The sequence below is a fragment of the Atractosteus spatula genome, chromosome 4 (genome assembly GCF_055471065.1).
Source record: "Atractosteus spatula isolate fAtrSpa1 chromosome 4, fAtrSpa1.hap1, whole genome shotgun sequence".
Lineage (NCBI taxonomy): Eukaryota > Metazoa > Chordata > Actinopteri > Semionotiformes > Lepisosteidae > Atractosteus > Atractosteus spatula.
The window spans coordinates 50,455,189-50,477,987 of NC_142709.1; positions in this window are offsets into that span (position 1 = coordinate 50,455,189).

Consider the following 22,799-nt stretch of genomic DNA (forward strand, 5'->3'; position numbering starts at 1 on the left):
CCAAGGGAAACCTGCTGTCAAACACAAGGTTTTATAATTTGGAGATGCCAGATGGGTTAACGTTTTTAATTAATCTGTGCTAAAAGCTGATTGAAATCTGATTAATTGTACGTTTGCAGCTATTGCTCGAAATGTAATGTCCTTAAGGTTGCACACACACAATGATCCTGCATCTACAGAAATTTGAAAATATATATTGCTTTTCTAAATAAATCATCCAAGGTACAGGACTGTATCTCCCAAGAGCATCTGAAAGAATCCTATTATCTATTCTACACACATTTTAATTTATCTCAACACAACATGAAACCTGAGGTATAACAAGATAAAAAGAAAGTAAATTTCCTTTGTCAGATAAACTCACAAACTATATACATTAAAGATTTTTATATATTAACACAACACTTTGTTAATTGCATTGAGAAAGGTTTGTTTTTGCTGAATGAAGCTTTATTGATTGCCTTTGAAGATTATTTCAAGAATCATATACGTAGCCCAGATGTGTTTGTGAAGGATGGAGGCTCTTGGATGACAAGGTTATCAGATAGAATGGATGGTCTATGAATACACAATGCATTCTGCTCATTAATACTGAATGCTTCTTAATACAATGGTCACTGCAGTACAGAATCGCTAATGAACTTTTCTTCAACTGAGAAAAAGCGCTGGAGTGTGAAAGTCAAGTTTCACTGTATTTCATTACATTAACTGTTACATCTTACAATTAAATGTTGCAGTAATGGAGTTCAAGATAATGCCATCAATACTGTTAAAAAGAAAATGGTTGACTACAATGTACTGTAGGAATAGCACAGTGTTACTGTTAACTGTATGAGGTAAACTTTTGTATATACCTTTCAATATTAGATCATTTTTAAACATATTCCCAGTAAACACACATACAAAGAATTTGATCATTCAAGGGAATATTATAAAAGTACTGTTAAAATGTTTCACATGTTAAAAATAAAAGAAACATTTCTGTTACAGCACAATCAAACAAGAAATATTTGATACAACAGCATTAACTAAGAAAAGCAAAACTGTAAAAAACAAAGAAGCCTCAGTGATTGTTAAATGGAAGCTACAATAAAACTACAATAAAATGTTATATAGATATTGTATACTGTATTGAGGTTTTTAAACTTGCATAAATATCTCTTGCTGTTCAAGGAGTAAGTTTATGCTCCATGTCAAACAATAATCGTATTAGAAGGTTTGTAACATGGATGTCTAGGGAGTGTATGTGAACACCAATAAATAGCCTGTTCACCTTGTACTTTATGGTACATGACCAAATTAATTTTATTTTTGCAGATATTTTTAAATGCTTCATGAATGATTTAAGGAGTACAGAAAAAATGCCTCAGAAGAAATATTTGCTGTTTAAAAAACCATCAAATCCAATAGGATTAGAAGCTTAAATCTAGTTGAAAAACCTTTTATATTGTATTAAATCCACTTAACAAGGAGGGACTGTCCTTTAATCACCCTATTTAAAACAGTAAAGTCAATTTCTTGTATGTCTTTTCAGACTGACCAATGCCCTTTCGACAAAACAATTGAATTCAGTGGACATTTACCCCTATTATACACCTGTAATTTCTGATAAAAAAGAAGCTGTTGGCAGTTTCCTTCTGGAAACACAGTTTGCTATTCATTAGTGACGCCCTGTGAAAGTTATTCTTAGTTTTACATTGTTTTCCTGTGTATGATCATAATTCTTTTTATTTCCATATAGCTTACAAATACTTTTCCAATGTGACAGGTCTGACAAGAATGCTTACAAATACTGAGTCAGACTTTGGAAAACAGTGAATAATAAACAGAATAAGTTTGGCACATACTTATTTTTTAGATACTTAACAACAGAATATAAACAGAAATGGCATATGAGATTTTATGAGATTTATCTTTTTTTATAATGTCTATTAACAGCACTATTAACTGTGTGGTTTCCTATAAGATACCCTTTTTATATACTATACAGTATATAGCAAACTAGGAGAGTCTATTAGTGTATAATGAAAAACATAAAACTAGAAGAAAAAGAATCAATTGAATCATATGTGATAATATTTAGTCATAATTGGGATGAATTAATTGGGATTGGCATTAATTTTTTGTTATATATATGCACTGTGGGGCGTGTTGGTGTGAGGGGCACACTGCCACCTCACAGGTCTTGGGTCTTGGCCATCTGTCACTCAACATGCTGCAAACTCCACAACACCACACATGAGAATTGGTACCAACCAGAATAAGGTCATGCACTAAGAGTCAAGAGAACTCTGGTCAGCTAATCACAACCCTACCTGGTGGCATTCTTTCAGGTGGCTGTCATGTGAGGAATCCCAGTCACAGAGGGCTAATTCTAAGGCCCAGACTCAAACTAAAGATGGCTGGGCCATAGAACTCAGCCTGTGCTCCTATCGAGTGTCCACGCTGGTTTGACCACTCAGTAGCCCTTTACATTAAAAAATTTCCCTGCAGTCTCAATTGGGTATTTCACTACAAGAGTACAATTTTTTTTTAAAAAGCTCAGCAGTGATGTTGATTGTTCCATATCAAATAATTAGATTTGTGTGGATTTTCCTGTATTTCTTTTCTCAGCACATTGGCAAGCCAGCTAAGGTAGTGGCCTAGGGTGATGTTACAGATATGCAGTTCAAGGCCTCACTATTAAATCTTCTTAAATACAGATAATGGCCGCAGATAAAGATCACACCTTGACCATCTACATCTGCCTGGAAACTCAACCTATGAACTGGAGGGTTACAGGGGAGGACCTATGCACCTGTGGCCATGCTCCTATACAAAGGTGAGAGAATGAGGGTAATACTGTAGGTACATTCCTTGGTGCATGTTCGTGACGATGATAATGATGAACCTCTGAAGGGATCTGAGGCACACAGATCTAAGATGAGGTAATCATGCAAACCAGTTAATACTGGTGATTCATTCTTTCCGAGCAAGTCATTGGTCAGGCCAAATTGAGACTAAAAAAGTAAAATATACCAGCATGTTTGATCAAATATCAAATGATGCATAGAAAGGTGTCAGTCTTATATTGCTTTAGAGTGCTTACACTACCTTTCTCTAGGACATGAGGTTCACTAAAGCAATCCATGATAATACATCCATATACTGTAGCAATGTGACACCACTTCCAAGGAATTTATCTAGCTTTCCAAGGATTTTACTGGAGCTTGACAATGCGCATGATAAAGGGTTCTTGTAGACACACATGGTTAAAGGCGTTTTGCAATATAATATGTCAAACAATTGTTTATGGTGAAATAAAATATTCTTTCAGCATAGAGAAGCAGAAAATACTATGGACAAGCGTACTTAAATATGAATTAGTCTTCTGATTTTGATTTTGTTTCTATTAATTAAACTTGTTGATTATAATAAGGTTTTCCAATAGAATAATAGAATAGCAATTTTATAGAACTGATTGAACAGCTGGGATCAGTTTTCAAAGACTTGTTTTCAGAGACTTGTAGCTGTGTTTTTTTTAAAAATATACAGATCATTTTAATAACATTTGATGCTCGCAGTACTTGCAAAGTTCGAAACGTTTGCAGTTTTCTAATGACATTATAAATTATTATACATTTTTTTTAAAGAAACACATTAAAGTTACAGTTCTTAAAATGAATCACATTTTTTTCACTTTTTTGTATAAAAAAAAATCAATGTGTGCATGTTGAATGTAGGCTTCTTCATAACTGAATCCAAAAGCTGACTTATTATCCTTGTCTGTCAGGTAGTTAGATATATGGGATTTGCAGTGTCTTATTAAAAAAAATGAATACAACGAACATAGTTTACAAAGACCAGGCCATTAAGACTACAGTCAGATTTCATATGGGTAACATCTTCAGAAACCCCCAGGGAAGTGGATTAACAACACTGTCAGATACCAAGTTCCAATTGTTTAAATTTTCTGTGAAGAAACACCATACACATGTTTCCCAAGTCATTTTCTAAATTATGTGCAGAGAAGTATAAAACAGAATTGCAAAATAATAAAAAACTATGCCTTTCCTTCATTTTAAATATTATTTCTGGAAGGACATGCCTTTTATTTGATATACACTATGTATCAAAAGAGACTAAGCACAGTGTGTATGTTATTAGAATAAAAAGGTATGCAGAAAATAGATATTGATTAAATATTTTTGATGTAGTTTTGATTAATTAATCAGACATGACAGGCACATTACATTACAGTTGACTTTGACTGTTCAATAAGCACTGAATTACCTGATTAGTCAGATCGATGATTGGGTACAGTTGATGAGATGATTTAACCTGTTGAGACTGTTGAATGTTAATCAATCTTGAAAATCAAGAAAGACAAACATAGAAATGAACCAATATGAACCACTTACAGTGGATAATCCAGGAGGGGAGCCTTTTTAGTTTTGAGTCAAGGTTTTGTGTAGACTGCCCTGGACAAGTGAGTGATGAATAGACATGCAAAATATTGTGCTGACAGTTACACAACAGAGCAATTCATAGGGAGGTCCACATGTGTTGGCCTGTTAGAAGTGTTTACTTGTTGCAGACCTTTATTTTTAATCATTGATAGAAAACAGACAGCATTAGTAATGTGGAGAAAGACATGCGTTGCTTCCAACTGTGGTCATGCTGTTACCCTATGGCTTTTTAGCCACTTAATTATTGATAAAGTTAATTAGCTTAATGAAATGACTTTTATGCAGAACCGTATGTATATATCTCCTGGTCACTTTGTGAAATTTAGCAGGTATAAATAATAGGCTACCTTTGATGCTATAGGCTTATTTTGATGTATTGCAGTATAATTGCAGTTAAATATAATTTATGATGTATGGATATATTAAAAATAACCTCACCTGAATAGATAGTATTTTCCTCTAGGTCTACAATGTCTCCACTTTGGAATGGTACTGTACCTAGCTTTTTGCTAGAAAGCATCTGTCAATTTGGCAAAATGCTTAGAACTTCACAGTTAATATGTTTATGTTTATGATCTATACAGATGTTTACAATATAAAATGAGAGTGTAAAACAAAAAGCTACAGGGATTCTTATAAATACAGTTAAGCTCTGATCTCAAACATGAAGTTAAGAACTTCATAATTTGGTGGAGTTTACAGTATATTCAAAAACTACCGGATTCCTTCATGAGCGAAAGTGACTGATGCATCAGAATATTCCGATGAACTTGCAGGTACAGTACGTATGTGATCACATGTTCAAGTCAGCTCTTGTGTCAGTGCCAGATCCTGGTGTGAAATTGCTAATTTCCCTTCTGAACTGTTTCATTATGGCTGCAATCATTTTTTTTAATTGCCATCTATTTCAGTGTCTGTGGTTTTACTCATCATATTTTGGAATTATATTTCTATTGATGCACTGCTTTTTAAAATTATTCTGCATATAACAGGCCTGGGGCTTTGAACTGAAACAAATGTTTGTCAGACTATTGTGATTAATCTGTGAATGGTGCAAAGCCCCATGGATAAGTGTAGCACAAAGAGCTGGAGATCCAGCAGACCATATAACCTGTGCATGTAATGACATCACATTCAAATAATTTATTTACATTTACAATGACTCTGCCTTAAGTAATCTGCAATTTGTAGAATGATATAATCACACCTCAAATTATAAGCCTGTGTGAAATGTAGCGTTATCACTTATAACGATTCAAAGCTGATCCAACGGGTTGACATCATCTCATCACCTGCATACAGTAGTTCCTATCTTTTAAACTTCTTCTCTGCTTTTAGCACCATAAGCATCAGTGTCCCAGTAGTTATTTGTAGCACATGAACTATGGAATCAGGGAGGGCAGCATGCTGTCATGGTTGTTCCCACCCCTGTTCCATGAGATATGTGAACCTGTGAAGGACCTGGGATTGTGTTTATGTGTTTAGCATGAAGAGATCATCCCCTTCCTGAAGCTATGAAGGTTAAGCTTAATCAGCTGCTTTCCAGTGGTGGTGGGGCGGCAGTTAAGGTGGTGGGGAAAGAGAGCAATCAGTATTGGTTGAGGCACAATAGAAAAACCAAAACCAAATGCGTTTCCACTTGTTTCCATTGGCTTTACTAATATTATGTCTAACTAAAAAAATATTTCTACACTACAGCATTCTGTGAAATGAAGTACTAGATCCAGATTTCACAAGCTGTGCTGCTGTGATCAAGTTCAAATTTTGTAGAACAGCCAAGTGGCTGTGGGAAAAACTCTCATGTTAAGGCTCCCTCATAGCAGGTGTATATGTATGCCTCAGGGCAAGCTTAACACTGCCACTGTCTGTCCCTGAGACCTGCTGAGATGACTGAATGCTCCAATTATGGAATGCAAAAAAGGGTTTATGTATGGATTTTAGATTCCTCTAAAGGATAGACCTTTATTTTCTTCTACATACAGTATATTCATACAGTAGCAATTAAAACAATGTTTTGTTTTCCGTGTACCAAATCATTAAACAACTGTCACAAACAGACCTGTCACCTATGGGTTAGGAAAGAGAACACATCTTTTAAAGTGATTTATGCACTAAATAAGTGACAGAAAATTGTTTGCGATAGTCAACGATAAATAACTTTTTGATGTATTAATAAGGAAAACCTAACATTAAATACTATAAGTTACAGAATGCTGCGGTCAGGTTGTAAAAGAGAAAGTTTAATTTTGTATGATTCAGTACGTATCACAAACCTCAACATTCTTCACTTGCCTTGTATTGTGGTGTGAAACTGCAAAAAATGTTCAGAACAGTTAGATTAACTTTACAGGTTTTGTAACCAAAATGCCTTATAAATAAAAAGAAAATATTTGTGTTCTGTTTTACAAGTAGAGAAACTGAAGTTACTGACCCTGCCTTACACTGCATAAGACAGTTTGTCTCTGTCAAGGTTATGGAGCATTGTGTGACAGCTAAAGTTCATTTAGAATTGTGCTGTAAATATCAATTGTGGGTGGTATAGTGTGCCATGCTGTGAAGCTTAACATGAAATACTGATCTATTTTCACACTTAGCCTTCTTTACATTACTTCTGACATAAATCTATCAAGAAAATGCTGAGCTACACTGTATAAAGAAGATACTTCAAATGAACTCTCAAGCCCAATATTCACAGCAGTAAATAATTTTCAGTATCGTTCCTTTACATATATAACTCTATGTAGAGGGCTGCAAAATAATTGTAAGTGAATTAAAAAAAAAATACTGTACATACTTTTCAGATTTAGATGTAATGGCCATAACAAACAAATTGTTATAAAATCCAGCTTAATCAAGCTGATTGATTTTGTTTTAATAATTTAATGTTATAAGGTTTATGACTTCTCTGAAAAACCATGAAACAAAGTAGTAGTAAAAATATAATAATGGCAACTACATCTACAGATGATTTCACTCTGATGCATAGGTCTGTATATATCAGTATATGACACCACAGTTATATTTTATGCAATGTATTTTATACACTTTTTTGCATTACATATACATACAGCCTTTTTAATTAATCTGTTTCAAGTAGTTGTAGAACCTTTTCACTTATTGTATAATCATACAGTCTCACATTAGAAGGATTCTGGTCCACAAAGTCTAAGCTTCATTTGCATGTGTTGTGTTTGAGTGTAATTATGACTGCCAGATCTGGAAGACATGCAGATAGCTCTCAGGGTGGATTGAAAGGTTTAGGAGTTGCAGCTCAGGCAGCTACTTACAGTATCCAGGTCGGGTCACGCACAGCCTAGTCACAAGATTCTATACTGCTTCTCCCAGGGCAGAATCTGGGAAAATATTTCTGCCGCCTTTTGCAAAAAAGCAGAGAGACAACTTTGAGTTTGAGTAATTATAAAAAATCAAGCAATGCGATGTCATCACGTTTGTCATGTCAGAAAACATTTTCAACATTCAGTCAGTGCTCTTTTATGGTAAATTTCAAAAAGAAAATCTAAACTTGTAGATATAATTAGAAAATATAATATGTAAAATGATGTATTGCAACTTGACTCCCATCACAAACTGGTTTTGGTGGTGATAAAATATCTTATACTTCAAAGATATTTACTTATTGTAGTTATTTTACAATGATATGCAGTAATATGCAGAATGATTGCTTGGTGCATAAACAGAAATCAGATATCTGTGCTAGTGGAAAAATTATCCAAATAGATTTGATTAGATTCCCATCAGCAGATGTTTTAAGCTGTAAAGTACTGTACAGTAAATGCAAATAAAGATAAGCTACAGTTGGGCAGGAGAGCAAGTCCTTTTACAGTTTCCACTACAAGCTGCCTGTTTCATATTTGTGTAATAGAACAACTCGTTTAAATAAAAAACATAGCAAGATGGAGTTCTTGAGGGAGTGAGAGCCTGAAAAGACTGAGGGGAAGTACAAAGTACAGGCACATCTTAGAGGAAAACCTGCTTCAATCTGGTTACTTCAATGGAGTATTGTAGCTTAACAAGAAGAAAATGAATGTCCATGAGTTCAAAGTCCTAACTTGAGCTCAATACAATTTTTGCATAATGAATTGCTATTAATGATCTCCAACCAACCTGACAGATCTTGAGCAATTTTACAAAGAAGAAGGAGGGATAATTGTTCTGGTTTTAAATTAGTACAAAACTGGTACAGACTTATACAAAAAGACAGAGCTGTAATTACTGCCGAAGGTGCTTGCATAGTCCAAGTACTGAGCCTGCAGGGGAGTAAATAAAAAATAGTTTAGTTTTTTTTCCCAATATTAACTTCTTCCCACTCATGAAAGTGTTCAGTTAACACTTTGAAAAATATGTATGCATCATTTCTCATTTAACAAAATGGGACATCATTTGAAGGTGTAAATATTTTTGCAACAGCAGCTTGTTAAAACCATTTTGACCAAAGAATTCAAGTTTCCACATCTGAATTGCCCAGTCCCAGGTCCCAGTGTCCACAAAATGTTTATGGTCATAAGATGCTTGCTAGAGTTGACAGGAAAGGATGCTGTATCCGATTTCCTTTGATGACCGTGACCCAGTCCTCTGTCATTTAGTCTGTGCCTGGAACACAGGCAGTTTGGGGTTTACACTCTCATACTAGTTTTACCAAGACCATAGCACCCATTAGTTATTTTCTATTTCTAAGTTTTTAAAGAGAAAGTGGATTTTATTGTAACACTGTAGCCTGACTGAAATTCTTACATGATACTAATACATTAATCTAATTTAATTTATTTCATATGTAATGTCTAAATCCTCCTGGTTTATACATGTGTATTTGTTGCTACTGCTTTCTGTGCTGGATAAAATTGTGGCTTGGGTAGAATTTTTCAGTTCCTTTCAATGTTTTAGAATTTCATTTTATAGTCGATTCTTATTGCAAGTTTCAACATACATTTATTTTTTAAAACTGCCACTGAAGGGAATATTTTGAAACCGCTTACATACTGTATTGGGAGAGTCTCCAGGTGCAGCCAATTCCGTGATTTCCCTGTGAGAATCCGAAGAATGTGGCTCTTCTGAATAAAATGACTCCGCCCCCCCTTGATGACTCACCTGTGCTCCCAACCACAGCTTTACGGCAAGTGCGTAGATCACTGTATGAATGTTTCTTTTATTCTTTATTCAGTGATAGAAAATTAGGTTTCAGAAGATATCTCTGTTTATAACACGAATATTATGTAGTATATTAGTGCTACACCTCTTCAGACATTGGACATATTTGCATTAATCAGACCTTCACCACATTCATGAGCATTTGATCCAGTTTTATCTTCAGATAAAAAAAATGAAAATATCAGAACAGTTACAAATGAGAGAAGGCCATACAACATAAAAGACTTACTTTGTATTATTATTATACATTTTCTTTACATTTTTAATAACCTGTTTTAGCAAATATAATTTAAATTGAGTCATTTATTAAGTAATGCCTGCTGTAAAAACTGAGTGATACTGTACATATTGTATAGAACTATAGAATTGTACCTACAGTATAAAGCCTGCCTTCAGAGTTTTGCTTTCTCATGGTTTGCTCCCTATAGCTGAAAGTAAGGATTCTTTTATTCTCCACAGTTCTACCACTGAGTTTCTTTATCACTCATCACACTTGATGAGGTGACAGAAACCTTTTTATTTTCAGCAAAAAACAAAAAGTTCCAAGACACTGCTGTGTGAAGTGCCAGGCAGAAATTTGCCACTTAAGATCAATGACCAGAGAGATTTAAATCAGCATCTGATGCCGGGTGAAACAGTGACATCACTTGGAATTAAGAATCAAATTGATAGAAAACAAGCTATGGTAAGTGCCTTTCTTTTTCAGAGTAGTAGTAACTGTAATAATAGTTGTACTCATTGTTTTCATAGTATACAGCTGTTGGAAACTTAAACCTCAGCAAACGGGGATAAGATCCAACAGAGATGTTCAAAGAATCATAGAATTTGGTTAGATTACTTTAAAAGGATAAAATCCCTAAACCATTTAAAATATAATTAGAGCCTTCTTCACAGCCACACTATATAAACCAACTTCAATGCAGTATTCATGAAAATAAATATATATATATAAAATAGCAAACAAGGCAACAACCATATGTTTGCCCCTTAAATTTGAAAAATAATTTTATCAAAGTTGAAAAAGTAGTAGTTCAAAAAAGTCCCTAGTATTTAAGTTCAAATAAACATACTGTACAGTAGCTTAAAAATACTGCTAGTGTATATTAACTGTATTAGTAAATAGAACTACTAGAAAAGTCTCTGCAACTGTTGATTTTTCAAGGACATCCTCTCTAAGGGACTGTTTAAAGTACTGTACTTTGAAATCTGTTGAAAACATTGTGAGAATATATTATTAATATAAATAGAACTAACATTCATTATAAAAATTGTGCCTATTGATCTTTAGTTTAACACTTAACACAAGTATCTTTTCCCTTGTTATAGCTTGCGATTTCCAATCATCTAGTATTTGGTAATATGTTTCAATAAGAAGACAATCAGCATGTATGTAAAACAAAGAAACAACAACATCATTTCATGCCGAATGAAACTGAAACCTAGGGATGTAAGAGTAACAATCATGAATTTCTGTGAGCTGGAGGAAATAAGGTAATGAATTCAGATTTGTAGTCATGCTGGTCTCCTTAATGTCGAAAGTGCTCCTTTAACAATAAAAGATAGCTTAGATGACCTGGGCTAAGATTCTGAAGAATCTGGTCAAATGGTCATGACAACTAAAATTCATTGATCTCCCCTGGGGAAAAAAGAGACCTTACACCTTCAAGAGAATTAACATTCTAAGGATGATATCCATGACCCGAGCCCAAGGACTGATGGCCATGTGAGAGGTACAGCAGATTACAAACAACTTTGTTTGCTCTGGAGCTTCAGGTGAAGACTCGTAGACAAAAGCATTTGCTGTACATACTGTATTTAACTATAGAAGTAAATTACTGTCTAGAAGTTGAACAGTGCTTTCCTGAAAAATGAAAAATTAAATAAAGTGTAATTCATAATATTTAATTGTTTTATTGTTGCACTTTTCATTCCAAAGGATGCCAAAGTGCTTTGCATAAAGGAAGCAGACTAATCAATCTACCACTGAAGTGTAGGACACACCTGAGTGACACACAGCAGTCATTGTGTGCCAGCAGCCCCACTGCACAGCAGATCAGGTGGAGAAGGGAGAAGTTAACAGACCATTTTTATTTCTATCTAAAGCTGTTTAAGCTAGAAATTTGCACTGTGCTGCACTTCACTGTTTGAAACTCATAGGCATAGCTCACCCGTTAATATTTATGACAAAGGCTACAATTTCCTGAGATATTGCTTGCTGTTCATTCAGCCAAGAGAAATCCCCAGGTTAAATGCCTCAAGTAAGCAAAACTGGTGTTCCAGATACTTACTGAGTAATAAATAAATTCTATCTTAAAAGATGAAGTTGTAAAATTTAAGAGGGTTCCTGCAACGAATCTAAATTGTATATGAGCAAAAGACGCATGCTGTTTGGATATACATAAATATTTAAAATAGTAAAAAAATACCCACTCATGCACTGTTGTGGGTAACTATACAGTAAATTAAAAAATCATCTGCTAATAAATAGAGCAGAAAATAAGAAAACATTTTTTGCTAAAGGAACTAAATCCAGGTTTTAGGAAGGGATGAATGAAAACTGAGATAATGATGAGGGGGAGTGTTTGTTTTGGAAATGCACTCAGTGGCTTTGGGTTTCAAATACAAACGTTTAAAGATATAAATACTCTCTTCATCAGTAGTGCTGTCCTGTAGGAAGCAGGGATGTCCTGAGCTAAAGATGTTTTCCTACACTATCCTACAATGCTATCAGTTCATCCAATATGTCTATGTGTGTGGGGTTTCCTCCAGGTGCTCCAGTTTCCTCCCCCCAGTACTGTAGGTAGGTTAATTGGCCCTGGTGTGTGTGTGTGTGTGTGTGTGTGTGTGTGTGTGTGTGTGTGTGTGTGTGGCCATGTAATGAACTGGCGTCCCATCCAGGATATATCCTGTCTTGTGCCCTTTGCTTGCCAATTTAGGCCCCAGCTCCCCTTCGACCCTGTACTGGATAAAGCATTTAGAAAATTGTTGGATGGATGGAGACTCATGAAATTATTTTCAAATAATTGATGAACTGATGAAATAGTATTTCATTGGTTTGAATATTTTCAAATCAGTGTTGCAAACTTTTTATCATCGTTCAGTTTCATAGAGATCCCTTAATATTTGTAAACCTTCAGGGCTGCTAAACTACTGGGAACCCATTTACATGTAAGTAGAATAAAGACAGTACATCTTATGGGTAAAATGTTACTCCTGCTGGCTCAGGGTATAGTATAATTTAAAATATAGTCCATGTTAAAATTGTGGCCAACCTAATTTATTTAATCCCTACTGTGCATCTCTGTTGTAGAAATTAGCAAGAGTGGAAAAAAAAAGTATTATGATTATCTAGTTGAAGATTGTATCCCTGTGGTTTTCAATGACTTCACAGAAAGCTGTCGTTCAAACAACGGCATCTTGTACTCTTACACCTGTGGGAAATGAGGAACCCCAAGGGGATTTAATGCATAGTTACTCAAAAGCAAGTCTCTGCAGCTTGTCATTAAGACTTTTAAAGGCACAGCATCTTTATTGAGCAGACTGTAGCCGTGGTAACAGAAATGTAGATATTTAAGTACAATACTGTACAGCAGATAATTACAGTCATGATGTCCTCACACAATAATTGTTCATAATGTCTACAAAATCTATTTTCCCAAGCTTAACCAATGTGCTACAGATTATAGTTTCAAAACATATAAAAATGTGCTGAATTGTTACACGTTTAAGGAATTGGTAGCAGATCAGTTTTCCATATCTAACCACACTTTAAGTTTTCTGCTGTGGTCACAATTAGGAGAAACATAATTCTAAACCACAGAGATATGGACCCAAGGATATTTTACAGTTTGTTTATATTGACACTTAGTGATGCATTTCCTTTTTATTTTACTGTTTAGTTTGCATAGGACTTGACATTTTCTTATAACAAGAAAAGCAGAAAGATATGTTCATGACAAATATGAAGCATTTTTAAATATACTTGTGTATTTTTATTATAAAACTCCAACATTTACTTTTTTCCACAATCAGAACATTGGTGACGCAATCCGCTCATATCCCCTTGAAGAAGCAGAAAAAATAACGTTAGCACTGGATTTATAGAAATGTACTGTATCTACTCACTCTGAATTTCTCTGAATTGCAGGTGTAAACTCACTGTAATGCAATCTCAGACTTTCCTGAAAATGTGGTCTTGCTGCTTGGAGGAGAACATTAAGGCAGTATGCTATTGTAAAATGTCAGTCATGTAATATAACCTTCTCTGCTCTGAATAGCCTTTCTGACGAAGGGCAGCACATTTCAAAGAGGAGTGAAGGGAACATATTTAAAACTCTAATAAACTCCTATATTTTAGACAGGTTAAGGGTTTCTGGAGTCGAGTATAGACAGCTTGTGATGCAGACTGAGCCTGCATACTAAGTAGAATCTTTGCTGCATAAGCAATCTAAGAATGAGATCCTTTAGACATCGAATGAATAATGTACACTTTTCAATATTACATTAGTTTTCTGCACTTCAGGATTGTATTGATTTCTGTTTATTAAACCCCTCCTTGGCAATGTGCTCGTCTCATTTAAATACAGTGCTAATATACTAGAAGGGATAGCCCCATTTGACCATATAAACTGTGAAATACTCGACTGGTGTTTTTCATTTATCATGTAAAATATGCTGACCTTAGAATATATAGCAGATTACATCTCGGTAAAGGAAATCCCTTACTGTGAAATAAGTCTGGATGATTAAAACGTAGACTGCTGCAACATGCTGGGCTTTCTTGCTCTGGGTAAGCAATATAAGGTGTTAGAAATAGTGTATGGTATCCTGCATTCAAGCAATGGTATGGGAAATAAATACCTCTCGCCTTCACATGCTTATACTTGCCCTTGCAACTCTGTAGTTATCACTTTAGTGTTCTTTAGCTATGACCATTAAAAATATTTTTTCCCAATGTATTTTAACAATTGTGCAGTAACACCTGGCGAAAAGGATGCCACCCCATCCTTTCCATGAGTTGTAAATTATGGAATTTGTATGCAAGAGCAAATAATATATTTTCCTTCAATAAATGGAGCATTGAACAGAAATTTGGGAGGAAGGTCAAATCTTAATCTTTTCCACTTCCGCTCTTAAACATATACATACATATATACAGTACCTCGCCTCCTCAGCTTTCCTTCACTTAGCTCGCTCCCACCTTTCCTGTCATCCCACCTGGTTCATTCCTGATGATGGTGGTGGTGGGGTTCTCTGAGCTACCTTGCAGTCAGGCTGCTTTTCTCTCAGCCAGGCAAGTTACACCAAACACCACTAACAAATTTATTCTCTCTATATATACTGTATATCACATTTATTAAGATCTGTCCAAGAAATAATATTGGACAGTATTGTGATCTTTCACAATTCCTTTGATGTGTTTCTGGCATATTATGTGTCTGACACCCTTGAATTATTTCAAGTGTATTATAGCTTCCTTCTGTTAATGAAGCATGAGGAGAGAAAAAAAAAGATCAATTTGTATGAATCTCTGACAGTTGTACAGATATACACATTTGTAACTTTCACCTGCCATAAATAAAAACAACCTTTTTGCTTAAAAAAGAGGCATTGTTGTGTATCCATTACTGTAAAAAAATTAGATACAATCCATAACACATCTAGTTAACCCTTAGGCTTATGTACACATAATGTGCACTATTAAAAGACTTTCAGCAAAGGATGTGGAAGTGATAAAACCCGATACCCTGAAAATCACATAACCTAGTCCAGATAGGACACAGATATTTGCATTACCTACATTGGTCAACAGTGTAAATGTGATTGTTTCACTTGGCTATGTGCTCTTACTAATAGCTATAGTAATGTCAAGTAATTTAACAAGCTAATAAAAGTGTTTTTGAAATGAGGGTTTTTCTTAGAATTACAATTCCAGCTTCTCCACTCAAAATCTAGACATATAAATCTTTGTGTGATTTTCTCCAGAGCAAAATTTTTTCTTCCTAAAATTGCCATAGCTGTGTATTTACACTATTTACAATAACTGATAACCTCTGTGCATATACAGTACAGTACTGTGTTAGAGCATGTACAGCAGTCCAGCAGAGGGCTCCTAATTCTAGATTTCATGAACTGCTGCCATACTGGATTCACATATACTCACACTTGCAGAACATGGTGTCTTCATGATAACAGAACAGAATTATGTATTTCATGGTTAATTGGCTGGTTTCCTTGGATCATCAGACTGGATCATACTGTATATGAAAGCAATATTAACTGGAATATTGTTTGGACTGAAGAAAATTAACAACAAAAGAGATCTAAAAATCTCCAGCAGAAAAACATATGAAGTGATTATCTGAGGCAATAAAAAGTATTTCCTTTTACCAAGATCATAAAGGCAATTAAAACATTTAAAGATAAAAATGCTTTATTTGCAGGAGTGAATTTCAAAGATAGGTCTGGAGTATAAGCAATTGTTTCACTGCAGAAATCACAGTATCATGGTGCTACATTTACACCAGAAGAGCAGGTCTAGCATTCTATTATAGGATTAAATTCAATACCTTCTTTTTATAGTACATTGATGTTTAGTTTGGTTTACTTAGAGCAAAAGGGAATTTGATCAACAGTGCCACAAAAGCACTGGAAAAAACATAGCTGATGTCCGGTAGTTCTAAAATGTAGCTTTAGAAAGACAGGAGTTCTTCAAATAATTTAGCCTTGGTTTATCTGCAAATAAAATAGTCCCTTGGAAACATTTCTATTGATTTTGTTTGCACATCCCCACAGGTCTACAGGTGTTAATTGCATTTTATTGTAAAACGGGTATATTGCACATTAAATAACATAAACTAGAAAGCATCATACAGTACCTTTCACTGAATAAATAATGCTCTTGTCATAGAGCATTGTTTCTCTGTTCATTTATGGCTGAAAATATACTTTTGTATATTTATTTGTGTATTTGTGTTTTTGATTAATTTTAGATACTACTTAATTTATGTCCTTGCTTACATAAAAAGTAACATATTTGCTCAACTTTTGAAAATTTGTATTGTGTCCTTGAAGCCATACACAGCACTCCTTGCTTCCAAATATACAGTAGGTTTGCATCAACAGTTCTTTCTATAGACTATTAAAGTAAAGAACATGACACTGCTTTTAGGGTCATTCAAGCACTTCACTAATGAACAATTAAAGTGAAAACGTGCAAGACAAAACCATTAAGGCAGACAGTTACTGTATGTTTAAAGAGATTTAGAAAGGAGACCTGGCTGGATGCTAGATAGGGAGAGATGAGTATCTGGCAATTGCATTTCAATTGGCTTTGGATAAGATTTCTTCACGTGATAAAGCCCTGGTATTTAGGAATTATTTTCAAATAATTCTGGTCAAGACCTTTGGGTAAAAGAAATCTAATAGTCGACAAAAAACACAGCAGCCTTTCCATGACCTTTAGGATTACAGTATATAGTATTTTTTTGTGTTTCAAAGCCCAGGGCTGCATAAGAGTTTGACCAGGGCCTTTTAGCATTTTAGCTCTCTTGACCACTTCCCTGTACTTTTTTGTTTTCCCGTTCCTGTCATTGTTATGCAAATACCTACCAAATATTCTGTGTCGGTTAATTGTCACATAACCATTATGCCAAGCATTGGCACACAATTCCCTTCCTTGTGAAGGCCAAACACATATGTTATCATCATTCTCAGCAGCAGCAACTTTTACAGTCTTCCTTGTAACTGTGGAAAGTTATTCTACACTCATCCTCAACTCTCTTTCAAGTTCCCTTATTTAAAAAAGCAGCTGCTTGTTGCATAGGCATCTAGTCTCAACATTTCAAATAGTTTTTATTTAGCTCACGTTCTGAGAGTTAGCCTCATCCTTCTGAATATGAGGGACATGCACAATTTCAGTAGATTTGAATAGAGCCAGAAAAAAACAGCTGCTATATTTGGATTTGAAATTGGTTATAAACAATTGCATTAGTCAATAGATTATATGGTACGAGTTCCTTAGTATGATCAGTGAGTAGAGCGCGTCCGGCTCTACTCACTGGAGAGAAGCCATCGGTGCCGGAGGAGCTGAGGAGGAGAAGCCGAGGCTGTAGGGCTGGTGCGACGCGAAAGGCGAAGAGAAGGAGATTTAAACCCTACCTTCCTTCGATCATCATGGGAAATGTGAGGTCCTTAGTGAACAAGATGGACGAACTGGGAGCATTGGTGAGAAGCCAGAGGGAGTATCGTGAATGCAGTATCATGTGTTTCACCGAGACGTGGCTGCAGGAACTTATTCCGGACTCGAACGTTACCATCGGCGGCTTTCAGACGGTGCGGGCGGACAGAAACACCGAGAGCGGTAAGAGGAAAGGAGGGGGGCTCGCGGTGCTTGTAAACAGCAGATGGTGTAATCCTGGACATACTCATGTTAAGGAGCGCGTCTGCAACCCGGACATCGAACTGGTAGCCGTAGGACTGCGTCCGTACTATCTGCCGCGGGAGTTTACATGCGCCATCTTTGTTGTTGTGTACATTCCACCTACGGCAAATGCAGCGGTAGCGTGTGACGTCATAAACACAGTCACAGCCAGGCTACAAACAAAGCACCCAAGCGCTTTTATAGCTATTTCAGGGGACTTTAACCACGTATCTATTTCCACCACTCTGCCTACTTTCCACCAGTTTGTTAAGTGCCCGACCAGAGAAAACAAAACACTGGACTTATTATATGCCAATGCTAAGGATGCATATAGTTCCACAGCCCTTCCCCCCCTTGGCAGATCAGATCACAACCTTGTCTTGCTTACACCACTGTACACGCCTATTGTCCAGCGCCAACCTGTGACCATGAGGACTGTGAGGAGATGGTCTCAGGAGGCTACGGAGGATCTACGTGGTGCTTTGGAGGCCACCGACTGGGATGTGCTGTGCGAACCACATGGGGACGACATAGACAGCATGGTGGACTGTGTCACTGACTATATTAACTTCTGCGTAGATAACACCATCCCCACCAAAGACGTACACTGCTTTTCCAATAACAAACCCTGGATCACCAGCGACCTGAAGGCTCTTCTGAATGACAAGAAGAGAGCCTTTAGGAGGGGAGATAAGGAAGAGGTCAAGCGTGTACAGAGGGAGCTAAAGCAGAAGTTAAGAGAGAGCAAGGACGCATACAGAAAGAAGATAGAGGACAAGCTGCAAAGGAATAGGGTGAGAGATGTATGGAGCAGCATGAGAGAGATCACTGGCTTCAAACAGGCTGGGGGTGCAACAGAAGGGAACCTGGAGATGGCCAACGAGTTGAACCAGTTCTTTAACAGGTTTGATTCTGGGTCCTCTGTGGCGCAACACCCATCCCCCCACAGCCACACGCTCCCTAACCCTTCACAGCTGCGACTGCCCAATACCTCCTCCATCCCCCCACAAACATGGCCGCCTACAGCCACAACCCCCGACGGCTACTCACCCACCCATCCCCCACAGCTGCCACTCTCCAACACCTCCGCCATTAACACCTGCAGCACTGAAAGCACTATGAGCACCATCCCCCAGGCCAGGCTGACCATCACAGCTGACCAGGTGAAGAAGGAGCTGAAGAGGCTGCACGAGGGTAAGGCCACAGGACCAGATAACATCTGCCCCAGAGTTCTGAGGGCCTGTGCTGATCAGCTGAGCGGAGTGCTCCAGCGACTGTTCAACCTGAGCCTGCGCTTGGAAAGAGTCCCGGTGCTCTGGAAGACATCATGCCTGGTCCCGGTACCAAAGAAAGGGCGCCCCTCTGTCCTCAACGACTACAGACCAGTTGCACTGACTTCTCACATCATGAAGACACTGGAGAGGCTGGTCTTATCCCACCTGAGACCCCTGGTCAGCTCATCACTGGACACCCTACAGTTTGCCTACCAGCCCAGTGTTGGTGTGGAGGATGCGATCATCTACATGCTGCAAAGGGCCTACTCACACCTGGACAGGGCTGGCAACACTGTAAGGATCATGTTTTTCGACTTCTCCAGTGCCTTCAATACCATCCAGCCCTTACTTCTAAGGAGGAAGCTGGAGGAGATGCAAGTCGATGCCTCCACGACCTCGTGGATCACTGACTACCTGACAGGCAGACCACAGTCTGTGAGACTTCAGAACTGTGTGTCTGAACAGGTAGTGAGTAACACAGGGGCACCTCAAGGGACAGTTCTTTCTCCATTCCTCTTCACCCTCTATACTTCGGACTTTAAGTACAACTCAAAGTCATGCCACCTGCAGAAGTTCTCAGATGACTCTGCAATTGTGGGATGTATCAAGGGTGAACAGGAGGAGGAGTACAGAGGACTGGTCAGCAGCTTTGTGGAGTGGTGTGGGGTGAACCACTTGGAACTGAATGTTACAAAGACAAAGGAACTGGTGGTAGATTTCAGGAGGAAAAAGGTCAAACCTACTCCTGTCTACATCCATGGGAGTGGCGTGGAGATGGTGGACTCGTACAAGTACCTGGGAGTGCACATCGACGATAGACTGGAATGGTCTAAGAACATCGAGGCCATCTATAAGAAGGGACAGAGCCGACTCTACTTCTTGAGGAGGCTCAGGTCCTTCAATGTGTGTAGTAATATGCTACACATGTTCTATCAGTCGGTGGTAGCGAGTGCCATTTTCTACGCAGTGGTGTGCTGGGGCTCTGGGATTAGAGCAGTAGATTCCAAAAGGCTGAACAAGCTCATCAGGAGAGCAAGCTCTGTCATTGGGTTTGACCTGGACTCCTTGGAGGTAGTGGCTGAGAGGAGAATGATGTCCAAACTAGAGGCCATCATGGACAACTTCTCCCATCCCCTCTATGACAGGCTTGCAGGAATGAAGAGCACGTTCAGCAATAGACTGATTCATCCACGGTGCGACAGGGAGCGCTACAGGAGGTCATTCTTGCCGTCTGCCATAAGACTGTACAATGCATCCACCTTGGGTCTTGGCAGAGGCAACATCGACAGTGACCTGTTTCTGGACTAAACGCATCTACACATCTACTGCTACATCTGTTCTCTTTCTTTTTCTTTTTCTTTTTCCCGTTTACAACCACTTTTTGTGCAATATATGCCAGGGACCTGTGCAATACATTTATATTTATATCTATAGTTACATCTATATTTATATTCATATGTGTGATATGAGTGTGATACGATTTTCTGTGTACTGTTCTGTTCTAGTTTGTTCTTGTGCGTCCGGACTGTGAGTAACTCTTGTATTGTATTGTATGTATTGTACTATTATTATATAATTCGTTACACTGTGGCTGTGTTGTGTGTGTTAAGCTGCTGTTGCACTGCAATTTCCCTCACAGGATCAATAAAGTATCTATCTATCTATCTATCTATCTATCTATCTATCTATCTATCTATCTCTGTTACTTATAGGTACTGTATGAGCATAATTGTGTATGTGTTTGTGTATGAATTTGTCATCACATCTTATAATCCTTGAGCATGAAAAGTGTTTTTGTATATCTATTTCTATTTATGCTGTTTATTGTTAAAATATATTTTTTTTGCAGAAATATAATATAAATAAATAAAAACAGCATAATAAAATTAGTTTTTTATTCAGTTCCCATATGGGGAGGCTGTGGGCACCTTCTACTGGAACTGCCCGTATGCAAGTGGAGTATATATAATTTTAATGAGGTTTTTTAATTTTAGGTTTTGAACTGAGACTTGATTATATCTGGAATTATTCCCTTTGCTTTGGCAGGCAGGATAAAACAGTGCATCAATACAAAGGGGATGGATTGCTCTTTGTTCCACAGACAGAGTGTCAATGTTGTGTCATCTCGAAATGTATGCTACTATATACAATCTGCTTGTAATTACAGGAACTAATTCAGTTCATTAATTGTTTTAATGGATGTGTGTAAACATGCCTGATGTGACACCACTTTACTTACTACTGAAGGTTGATCATCCCATTAGTAATATCATTCTTTAAATTTGTGATAAGACGTATACTGTATGTATAGTAGTTCAGGTGGGAGGCTGCGTCAGCATGCGTAGTCTGCAAAGGAACAAGTAATAGGTTTATTCCATGCTGAAAAGAGAAGAGAGAAAACACAACATTTCGGATGTGAAGCCTTCTTCAGGTGTGAGAAACCTGAAGAAGGCTTCACAGCCGAAACACTGTGTTTTCTCTCTTCTCTTTTCAGCATGGAATAAACCTATTACTTGTTCCTTTACTGTATGTATACAGTATGTGTATTAAACTTTTAAATCTCTGTATGACAGAGAACACATTACTAAGAATGGTTTATTCAATTAGGCTAAAAATAGGAGATGACACTTTTTTGTGTTTGTGAAGTGGCTTGTAACTACAGAAAATACTGCTTTAAAATACTTTTAAAAACATGTTTATTAAAAAATAATAAAAAAAAACATTTATTAAAAAAATATATTTCTTTAAAAAACATATGTTTATTTGTAATCAAACTGATGTTTCAAATGACAAACAGGTCATTTAAACCCTTTGAATTTAAATGAATAATTTAATATACTGTATACTGTATGTGAAAGATCTTCAATTTCTATACAGACAACTACCTTTTGCTCAGTGAATGCTGATGTACTAGAATCACCCAAATCAATAACATAGACAGATCTTTTATTTAACCTGCAGAAGAATCAAGGGGCACAAAATCTATAAGTTGATAGTCTTTTTTACTGTTTACATCAACATACAGGGCTAAAAGTGATTAACATAATCTCTCTGCAAGAATTGTCTTCTATAAATCTGTACAGTAACAATTATACTATAAAGCTGGTAGCTGACATAAATTAATATAATTTGTATTGGAAAGTAAATGTATTTGTACTTGTATTTCTTATTACTCATCCAATTATATATTGAACCAATTAGAGGTAATTAAAGTTTGTATTACTACTTTTTAGGTTTGTGTCACACAAACTTGTGATTTCCAAAACACTACAAACCTACAGTACTTATAATATGCACATTATAGACAAGCCACAGATTAATCTATTTGTACTTTTATACATTATGCTATTATATTATTTGTACATGCATTAACACTAATCATTAACAACTGTCATGAGTGATACATCAATATACAGTGCCTTGCAAAAGTTTTAACCCCCATTAACTGATGTTTCATTTTGTTGACATACAGTTGAATTATACCCATTT